The sequence below is a fragment of the Bufo bufo genome, chromosome 3 (genome assembly GCF_905171765.1).
Source record: "Bufo bufo chromosome 3, aBufBuf1.1, whole genome shotgun sequence".
Taxonomy (NCBI): domain Eukaryota; kingdom Metazoa; phylum Chordata; class Amphibia; order Anura; family Bufonidae; genus Bufo; species Bufo bufo.
Window position 1 is genome coordinate 34,370,579 of NC_053391.1, and position 10,444 is coordinate 34,381,022.

General features: G+C 46.2%; 1 protein-coding gene across 2 annotated transcripts in view; it reads right to left on the reverse strand.

Annotated features, from left to right (window-relative positions):
- Nucleotides 1-2,185, reverse strand: part of LOC120994464 (interferon-induced GTP-binding protein Mx3-like) — a 56,379-nt gene extending 54,194 nt beyond the window's left edge. For both annotated transcript variants that reach the window (XM_040423059.1, XM_040423058.1), the window contains exon 1: nucleotides 2,029-2,185. The gene's annotated coding sequence lies outside the window, so the exon portion shown is untranslated. The remainder of the gene's footprint in view (nucleotides 1-2,028) is intronic.
- Nucleotides 2,186-10,444: the final 8,259 nt, after the last annotated feature.

A 10,444-nucleotide genomic window follows, 5' to 3' on the forward strand; every position in this document is an offset into this window, starting at 1 on the left:
AGTGCGCCCCACACAGTATGATGCCCCGCTAATTGCGCCCCACACAGTATGATGCCCCGCTAAGTGCGCCCCACACAGTATGATGCCCCGCTAAGTGCGCTCCACACAGTATGATGCCTCCCTAAGTGCGCCCCACACAGTATGATGCCCCGCTAAGTGCGCCCCACACAGTATGATGCCCCGCTAAGTGCGCCCCACACAGTATGATGCCTCCCTAAGTGCGCCCCACACTATGATGCCCACCTAAGTGTGCCCCACACAGTATGATGCCTCCCTAAGTGCGCCCCACACTATGATGCCCACCTAAGTGTGCCCCACACAGTATGATGCCCGCCTAAGTGAGCCCCACACAGTATGATGCCCCGCTAAGTGCACCCCACACAGTATGATGCCTCCCTAAGAGCGCCCCACACTATGATGCCCACCTAAGTGTGCCCCACAGTTATGTGACCCCCTAAGTGTGCTCTACACAGAATGATGCCACCCTAAGTGCGCCCCACACTATGATGCCCACCTAAGTGCGCCCCACACAGTATGATGCCCCCCTAAGTGAGCCCCACACAGTATGATGCCCTGCTAAGTGCGCCCCACACAGTATGATGCCTCCCCAAGTGAGCCCCACACTATGATGCCCACCTGAGTGTGCCCCACAGAGTTTGGTGACCCCTAAGTGCGCTCTACACAGCATGATGCCCCCCTAAGTGCACCCCACACAGTATGATGCCCCCCTAAGTGCACCCCACACAGTATGATGCCCCCCTAAGTGCACCCCACACAGTATGATGCCCCCCTAAGTGCACCCCACACAGTATGATGCCCCCCTAAGTGCGCGCTACACAGTATGATGCCCCCCTAAGTGCTCCCAACACAGTATGATGCCTCCCTAAGTGTGCCCCACACAGTATGATGCCCACCTAAGTGCACCCCACACAGTATGATGCCCCCTAAGTGCACCCCCACAGTATGATGCCCCGCTAAGTGCGCCCCACACAGTATAATGCCCCCCTAAGTGCTCCCAATACAGTATGATGCCTCCCTAAGTGCTCCCCACACAGTATGATGCCCACCTAAGTGTGCCCCACAGAGTTTGGTGACCCCCTAAGTGCGCTCTACACAGTATGATGCCCTTCTAAGTGCACCCCACACAGTATGATGCCCTTCTAAGTGCACCCCACACAGTATGATGCCCCCTAAGTGTGCTCCACATAGTATGATGCCCCACTAAGTGTGCCCCAACAAAGTATGATGCCCTCCTGAGTGCGCCCCACAAAGTATGATGTCCCTGTATGTGCCCTCCAAACAGTATGATGGCCTCTTACGTGCACCCCACATAGTATGATGCCTTCCTAAGTGCACCCCACATAGTATGATGCCTTCCTAAGTGTGCCCCACAGAGTTTGGTGCCCCCCTAAGTGTGCTCTACACAGTATGATGCCGCTAAGTGTGCCACACAATATAATGCCCCCAAAGTGCCCTCCACAGACTATGCCCGCTTAGTGCCTCCAAAGTGAGCACTCACCTAGCCCACTGACTCTTTAACTCTCAGTGCAGTCTATCTTTAGCTTGGCACACAACGGGGTTATGGGTTTAATGGACCAGGAGAGTGAAACAGCGGTCAAAATTAGAGGGCATACAACTGCTCAGCAATTACACTGCATGGGGTGGCGGATGATCGAGAGGCAGAAGCAGGCCCTCCCTCTACTTAACTGTCCAACTGCCACAGTTGCTACTGACTGTGGCAATTGAGGGGTTAATATGCCAGAATCTACGGTACCACAAATCCTGGCCACAGCTGCGTATAGAGTAAGCTCCTGAGCCCACCACTTACATCCTCCCCGCACATGTGACATCACAATGCACTAAGGGTTAATAACTCGTCAAAACCAATATATCTTTCATAAATCAAACTTTAGAAATTAATTAGCTCAGGAGCATGACATCTAACAGACAGCTGAGATTAGGGTGGCAGTGGCCTCTATAGGGCCTTGGTGCTACTGCACAAATGGTTATCCTGTTGCAGGTACTTACCGGTGTGAACGGCTGGATGTCCTCTCGGAGACTGGAGACGGGCTGTGTTTCTGATGCTCTTATATTGTATGCTCTTCTTACTCCGAATAGATTCCGTTCTGAAGAAATGAAACTGAAACTGACTGAGCACTCCTTAACCCCTTTACTGCCTCGTCTGTGTCCTGACTGCATGGATTTATTCACAATTTGGGCAGAGTTGTCAACATGTGAATTTTTTTTTAGGGACACTTTGGCTTTCACGAGGGGTGCTTTATCAGGATGTGGACTTTTTATGGGCGAGCGGTGGAGTAGAAAGTGGAGGAACATCTCAAGACAGAAGTGTTAGACTTAACGATGCACCAAATTTATTAAACATCTTGTGTCATTTGATAAATTAGGTGTAAATTGGGGCAATACAGACTCCTGCAAAACTGACATTAACAATGTCCCTCATGATAAATCCCCCTCATAGTTTTATAAAGCTGGGATAATATATATAAAGATCAGAGCTCAAAATTATTTGAAACTCCAAAATTCAGACCCCAGAACATACCCCAGATCAGACCATATAATTCAGACCATACCCCAAACCAGACCCCATAATTCAGACCAGACACCATATTCAGACCAGTCCTCATAACTGAGACCATACTGTAGACAAGACCACATAAATTAGACCATACCCCAGACCAGACCGCATAGTTGATACTATACTCCAGACCAGACCCCTTAATTCAGACATTACTCCAGCCTAGATCCCATAATTCAGACCAGACCCCATCATTCAGACCAAACCCCAGATCAGGCCGTATAACTGAGACCATACCCCAGACCAGAGCTCATCATTTAGACCAAACTCCAGACCAGACCTCATCATTCAGACCAAACCCCAGACCAGACCCAACTACAGTATTTAGACCCCAGATATGTGTTTAGAAAAGGTCATACAAATCTGTGCTTTCCTAGTAATGTTACAGACTGTGCACCTGCCAGATAGCAACCCTGACAACACTGAGGCGATTGTCAGGTACTTGTCAAAATAGCAGGGACCATATTTACCAAAATTCTTGTTGGTTGGCCGGGATATCCATAAAAAAAAATAAAAAGAGAGAGAGAACCAGGATTGTAGACGGGATGTCAGCAAGGAAAACTACAAGGTCACATGACTGCTTTGTAAAAGCATAAAGGGAGCATAAAAGATAATAAAACTATATTAGAGATTTGCTGCTTTGGCCAAGGCAAGTTTAAGGGGGTGTAAAAGTCTAATCTTGGACAACCCCTTAACCCCTTTAGGACCCTGTCATTTTTCACCTTAAGGACCAGGCCATTTTTAGCAAATCTGACCAATGTCACTTTATGTGGTGATAACTATAAAACGCTTTTACTTAGGCTACTTTCACACCTGCGTTCAGGTGTCCACTCGTGAGCTCCGTTTGAAGGGGCTCACGAGCGGTCCTGAACGCAGACGCCCGGCCCTGATGCATTCTCAATGTAGGCGGATCCACTGAGAATGCATCCGCCTGCCAGCGTTCAGCCTCCGCTCCGCTCAGTGAGCGGACACCTGAACGCTGCTTGCAGCGTTCGGGTGTCCGCCTGGCCGTGCGGAGGCGAGCGGATCCGTTTAGACTTACAATGTAAGTCAATGGGGACGGATCCGCTTGAAGATGACACCATATGGCTCAATCTTCAAGCGGATCCGTTCCCCATTGACTTACAATGTAAAGTCTGAACGGATCCGCTCAGGCTACTTTCATACTTAGAAAATTTTCTAAGTTTTAATGCAGACGGATCCGTTCTGAACGGATGCGAACGTCTGCATTAAAGGAGCGGATCCGTCTGATGAAACATCAGACGGATCCGCTCCGAACGCTAGTGTGAAAGTAGCCTAAATCCAGCCCATTCTGAGATTGTTTTCTCGTCACATATTGTACTTCATGACAGTTGTAAGTTTGAGACCAAATATTTCATTTTTATTTATAAAAAAATATCAAATTTACAAAAAAAATTAAAAAATTCGCAAATTTACAAATTTCAATTTCTCTACTTTTAAAATAGATAGTAATACCTCCAAAATAGTTATTACTTTACATTCCCCATATGTCTACTTCATGTTTGGATCATTTTGAAAATTACATTTAATTTTTTTGGAACATTAGAAGGCTTAGAAGTTTAAAAGCAAATCTTAAAATTTTTAAGAGAATTTCCAAAGGACCAGTTCAGTTATGAAGTCACTTTGTGGGGATTACATATTAGGAACCACCCATAAATCACCCCATTTTAGAAACTACACCCCTCAAGCTATTCAAAACAGATTTTACAAACCTTGTTAACCGTTTAGGTGTCCTACGAGAATTAAAGGAAAATGGGAATGAAATTAAAAAATTTCCCTTTTTTTTGCAGATTTTAAATTTTTATAAATTTTTTCTGCAACACATCAAGGGTGGGAAAATATCTCACTTGTACGGTTTCCCCCGGCCGCGCTGTTTTGGAATGATGTAAAGAGAATGAGAAATGGGAACCATCCTGCACGAGATGTTTCTTCTGTAGGAAATCAGGGGTGGAACCTGCACATGTGAATTCACCTGGCCGTAGGAAACCGTAGAAGCTAAGATATATCGCCGTCTTGATGAGTAGGCTAGTGTAGTGCCCAAAAGGCTCGTTATCTAACATGTGAGACAAGGATTTGAGCATCTCCCCTGTGACCGGTTTCCGTGACGTCTTTGGTTTTACCGTTGTACATTGTATCCTCTTCAAGATGGCTTTAATGGGGTGTGCCAAAAATAACAATGGTCTGTCAGGGTAGAGTGTGTACCAGAAATGTTGGATGCCGGTTAAATATAATTTGATTGTGCTATGGGATAGTTTGAGAGTCTTATAGCAGTATGCTATGAATGCTAAGATGTATAAAACATGGTCTAAGTCAGATTGCGGAAACAAGCGTTGGAACGTGATGAAGTGTCCCCAGGCCGTATTGTAATTCCTCCGTGTAATTTTAGACAGTGACTGATTAATAAGTGACCTAGCCACTTCCAAGTGCTGCCTCAATCCATGTAGAGGAGGTTGTGAGTTGGCGTTGGAGTTGGGAATGGATCTGCGTCTGGAGAAACCTGGAAGAAAGACTGCATGTTAAGTCTGGACAATGCATCTGCGGCCAAATTTGCCTTCCCGGAAATGTACGCAACTTCATAATGAAAGTGATGTTGTAACGCCAACCACACGAAGCGTCTTAAGAATGCCATGATTTCCCTGGATGCTGATCTACCTTTGTTGACCAGATCCACCACGACCGTGTTGTCTGAAATGAATAGCACTGTCTTGTTTGCCCAACAACTACCCCAAGCCTGCGCAGCTGCGACTATGGGGTAAATCTCAAAAAGCGGTGAGGATTTGGAAAACCCAGGGATGCTGGCTACTTCTGACGGCCAAGCACTAGCCATCCAGTGTTTACCATATATCGCCGCAAACCCCACCGATGAAGAGGCGTCTGTGTGTATGACGGGGGAGTTACTGGAGACCGCAGGTATGAATAACGACACTCCGTTCCAGTGCATCAAAAACTGGTCCCACATAACAAGATCCGCCATGGCCTGGTGATCAAGATAAATAAGAGAGTCTTGATCTGTAGCAGAAGGCAACAATCGAAGGAGCCTAGAGATAAATGATCTACCTTGGGGGATAATTCTCATGGCGAAATTGAGCATCCCTAAGAGGCTCTGTAGTTCAACTTTAGACGTGACCCCCCCTGAACCAGGCTGTGTACAGAATCTCTGATTCTCAACAACTTATCCTCGGGCAAACTGACCTGGAAAGTAGCTGTGTCTAATTGGATGCCTAAAAAGGTTATCCTGGTACCGGGCCCATCTGTTTTGTTATCTGCTACGGGTACGTGGAGATCCCTGAAAACCTGCATCAATGTGTTAAGGTCACCTGGGTACTGGGAAGGGGGCTCAATTAACAAAAAATCGTCCAGATAATGTATGACATGGTATACGTTGAATTTGTGCTCCAAGATCCAATGCAGGCATTTGGCAAATTGATCAAATAGCCACGGACTAGATCTGGAACCAAACGTTAACTTGTTGGCGAAGTAATAAGAATCCTCCCATTTGATCCCATGCCACTGCCATAACTGAGGTAATATGGGGAGGAGTTTATAGGCATCCGTGATATCCGCTTTGGAGAGACATGCCTGTTTACCTAAGGACAGAATGACCTGAATAGCTTCGTCTATGGAGGAATATTTCATCGTGAATTCTTCGGCTGGAATGAGTGAGTTGAGACTGGGTGTGAATGAAGAATGTGGAGCTGACAAATCGTAAATCAGTCGTTTTTTATTTGAAAATTTCCCGGAGACCACCCCTATGGGGTTGATCCTAAAGGATTCAAACGGGGGTTTGGCAAATGGTCCTATGAGGTAAGCCTTCCCTAATTCGGCCTGGATCAATTGAGAGACTACTTCTGTGTTTCTTATGGCAGATTGTAAATTCCTACATTCGAAAGGAGCCTGGAGTATGGCAACCTGTCCTGTGTGGGAACCTGATGAAAACCCGGATATGACAAATTCAACCCATTCTGTGTCTGGATGACCCAATATGTAATCAGCAATAGTGTCAATATTCACCACGCCTAGTCATGTGGGATTGTGCCCTTTTTGTGGGCATGTGACACTGGGGTGTGCCCTGAAGCAATTGCCGCAAAGATGCAATAGCCGGCACTGATTATAAAAGCAGCCCCCCGCGTTGAAATTATTGCAGATTTGTGACTTCCCTAAGTATTTTATGGGCCGACCTAACTTATCCACCCCAGAGACAGTTTTTGACAGAAATGGATCCGGGGAGTGTTTAGGGATGGGAATGTCTACTCGTGCGCTGGCGTTTGAACACCATTCTGCAGCATGGGAATAGGAACCGCAGTTAAAGCATGCAGGTGCTTTGAGCCCGGTGAAGTGTCGACAGAATAATTCAGTATCCATTACTGCCCAATCAACAGTATGCTGGAATTGGGCTAATAATGCTGCAGCTTTGGCGGAGAAAGAGCGGTGGTATTCATAAAAAGCCGTACCCCCATACTTATGGCCTAGGTCCACCACCTTGTATAGGTAAAGGTCTAACTCTTCTCTGCGAATGGGTGACACTGAGCAGATCACGTCTCTGTATAAGCTGAAAGCCAATACAAATTCCTTGATGCTGAGTTTTCTGTTTAGTCTGATGTCCCTGGATTTTAGTATGACTGACACATGCTATTGTTTTATTGTCCGGCACCTCGTGAGTGGCTATCAACAATGAGGCTAGGTTAACGTCCTTACCCTCTAAGATGTCTTTGCTCAAGTTAGCGGGAATGAAATGAGACAGGGATATGTTGGGAAAATTGGACGGGCCATTAATGCCTGTGGCGGCGGACGTAGATGGAACCACCGGACCCTGACTGTCGCCAGTGGATGTAGATGCCCTACTTTCAATGAGCTCGAGTCTGGCCTGGAAGTTGGACATGGATGAAGACATGTTGTTGATTGCTGAGTGTAGCTGAGTGATAGATGTTTGTATGGTATTCATGGAGACTGTCTCTTGACTGGGGCCTGAATCCGCCTGTAAAAGACGATACAATTCGGCCTTCCTGGCAGATGCGGGGAAAGGGATACCTCTCCTCAGGAGTTCCGCTGCCAATTTGGGAATGGTCCAGGATCTCAAGGAAGGGGTGTGATCCCTGTCAGACTGTAGATCAAGACTTCTTGGTGAAGCGACCGTACCCTGGCTCCCTTGATCCTGTGATGGTTCCATCTAAAATAGTATGAGACATGAAGGCCATGTTTCCCGAATGTACCCCTGAATGCGCATGCACTAGTGCACCCTGGAATTAACCACCTGTGAAGTAGTACCTTAACCGTGCACCCGCACCTGGTGATGACTTGAAAATACCATATGTGCGAATGTCACCACGAACATAGTGAGTAGTGTGACCCTGGCTGCAAGTAGGAAATGTGTGCGACCTGTCTCTTTTTACGTGACAGAGTTGAGTTAATACCTGTAGTAGTGACAGGACTTGAATCGTGTCCTGCACTCAAGAGGGATTTGCGTTCTGCCTGAAGTCGTGACAGGGCTTAAATCGTGTCCTGACAGCGTGACGGACTTGCGTGCATGCGTAAAACGTGCGTAGGCTCCCTGTGGGGTCCAAAGCGATTAAGGACTACTGGGTATTGTGATTGCGCTATTACAGGACAAAAAGGGGATATGAAAGACTATGCCTGGTGATCGTGGGAGTCGTGCTACCCCCCCTGTGCAATATCATGGGCCGAATCCTCCTGATATCAGGAGTTCTCATCCTGCAACTGAGCAATTATCAAGATCGCAGGCATTTACCCTTGCTGGCCATTACCATTGAAAGAAATCTTTTTTTTTTTTTTACCTTGCCGTGTTAGCAATGAAAACCTGCCGCCCTGTAGGAACATGGAAAAGTACAAAGATGGAAATGAGTGCATCCCTAGCTGCAGTCTGGACCTATAAACCCTGCAGCCATCGTGCCAATACCTTTGTATAGTAAAGAATATGCCTGTTATTGCTGAAGCTTTGATACCAACGTGCCCCCACCTGAAAAGAAATACACAAACAGAAATATATATAAGAGCGAACATCGGATCAGACCAGCCGAAATAACGAGTGCTGCCTGTGTCTGCCGTTATACATGCCGCATGGTAATGAGATTGCCCACTGTTTTAAGCTACCGGCGCCTGCGGCTGTCATTATCCCCCGCTTACCCTGCGTGTGCTGCGCTGTCGTCCCGCCGATGTACTGTGCGATGCCCCGGCCGATGCCCTCTATCTTACCTGACCAAACGCTTGCAGGAGGATGTTTGAAAAACGCGCTCCACGCCAACGTATGCACAGAAGATCAACCGTGTGTCGCCCTCGATGATCGCGTCGTTTTATGAGAGCGCAGCCCCCACCTTATATAGCCGCAGCCGGAGCCTCCCCTCACACAAATGTGGCGTCTGCCGCGCCTATACATGTGCTCAAAACTGATGTATGGGCGCACAGCAGGCTTCAGAGTGGAAGGAGCACCATGGCTTTAGGAGAGAAGATTTAGCTGGAATGGTAATTGGGAGCTATGTCATAGAAACATAGAATGTGTCGGCAGATAAGAACCATTTGGCCCATCTAGTCTGCCCAATATATCTGAATCCTATTAATAGTCCCTGGCCCCATCTTATATGAAGGATAGCCTTATGCCTATCCCATGCATGCTTAAACCCCTTCACTGTATTTGCAGCTACCACTTTTGCAGGAAGGCTATTCCATGCATCCACTACTCTCTCAGTAAAGTAATACTTCCTTCTATTACTTTTAAACCTTTGCCCCTCTAATTTAAAACTGTGTCCTCTTGTGGTAGTTTTTCTTCTTTTAAATATGCTCTCCTCCTTTACCGAGTTGATTCCCTTTATGTATTTAAAAGTTTCTATCATATCCCCTCTGTCTCTTCTTTCTTCCAAGCTGTACATGTTAAGGTCCTTTAACCTTTCCTGGTAAGTTTTATCCTGCAATCCATGGACCAGTTTAGTAGCTCTTCTCTGAACTCTCTCTAGAGTATCTATATCCTTCTGGAGATATGGCCTCCAGTACTGCGCACAATACTCCAAGTGAGGTCTCACTAGTGCTCTGTACAGCGGCATAAGCACTTCACTCTTTCTACTGCTTATACCTCTCCCTATACATCCAAGCATTCTGCTGGCATTTCGTGCTGCTCTATTACATTGTCTTCCCACCTTTAAGTCTTCTGAAATAATTACTCCTAAATCCCTTTTCTCAGATACTGAGGTCAGGACTGTGTCAAATATTCTATATTCTGCCCTTGGGTTTTTACGCCCCAGGTGCATTATCTTGCACTTATCCACATTAAATTTCAGTTGCCAGAGTTCTGACCATTCTTCTAGTTTTCCTAAATCCTTTTCCATTTGGCGTTTCCCTCCAGGAACATCAACCCTGTTACATATCTTTGTGTCATCAGCAAAAAGACAAACCTTACCATCGAGGCCTTTTGCAATATCACTTATGAAGATATTAAACAAAATTGGTCCCAGTACAGATCCCTGTGGAACCCCACTGGTAACATGACCTTGTTTTGAATGTTCTCCATTGACTACAACCCTCTGCTGTTTGTCACTCAGCCACTGCCTAATCCACTCAACAATATGGGAGTCCATGCTCAATGACTGCAGTTTATTGATAAGTCTTCTATGTGGGACAGTGTCAAAAGCCTTACTAAAATCTAGATATGCGATGTCTACTGCACCTCCACCGTCTATTATTTTAGTCACCCAGTCAAAAAAATCTATAAGATTTGTTTGACATGATCTCCCTGAAGTAAACCCTTGTTGTTTTTCATCTTGCAATCCATGGGATTTTAGATGTTCCACAATCCTATCCTTTAATAGGGTTTCCATTAAT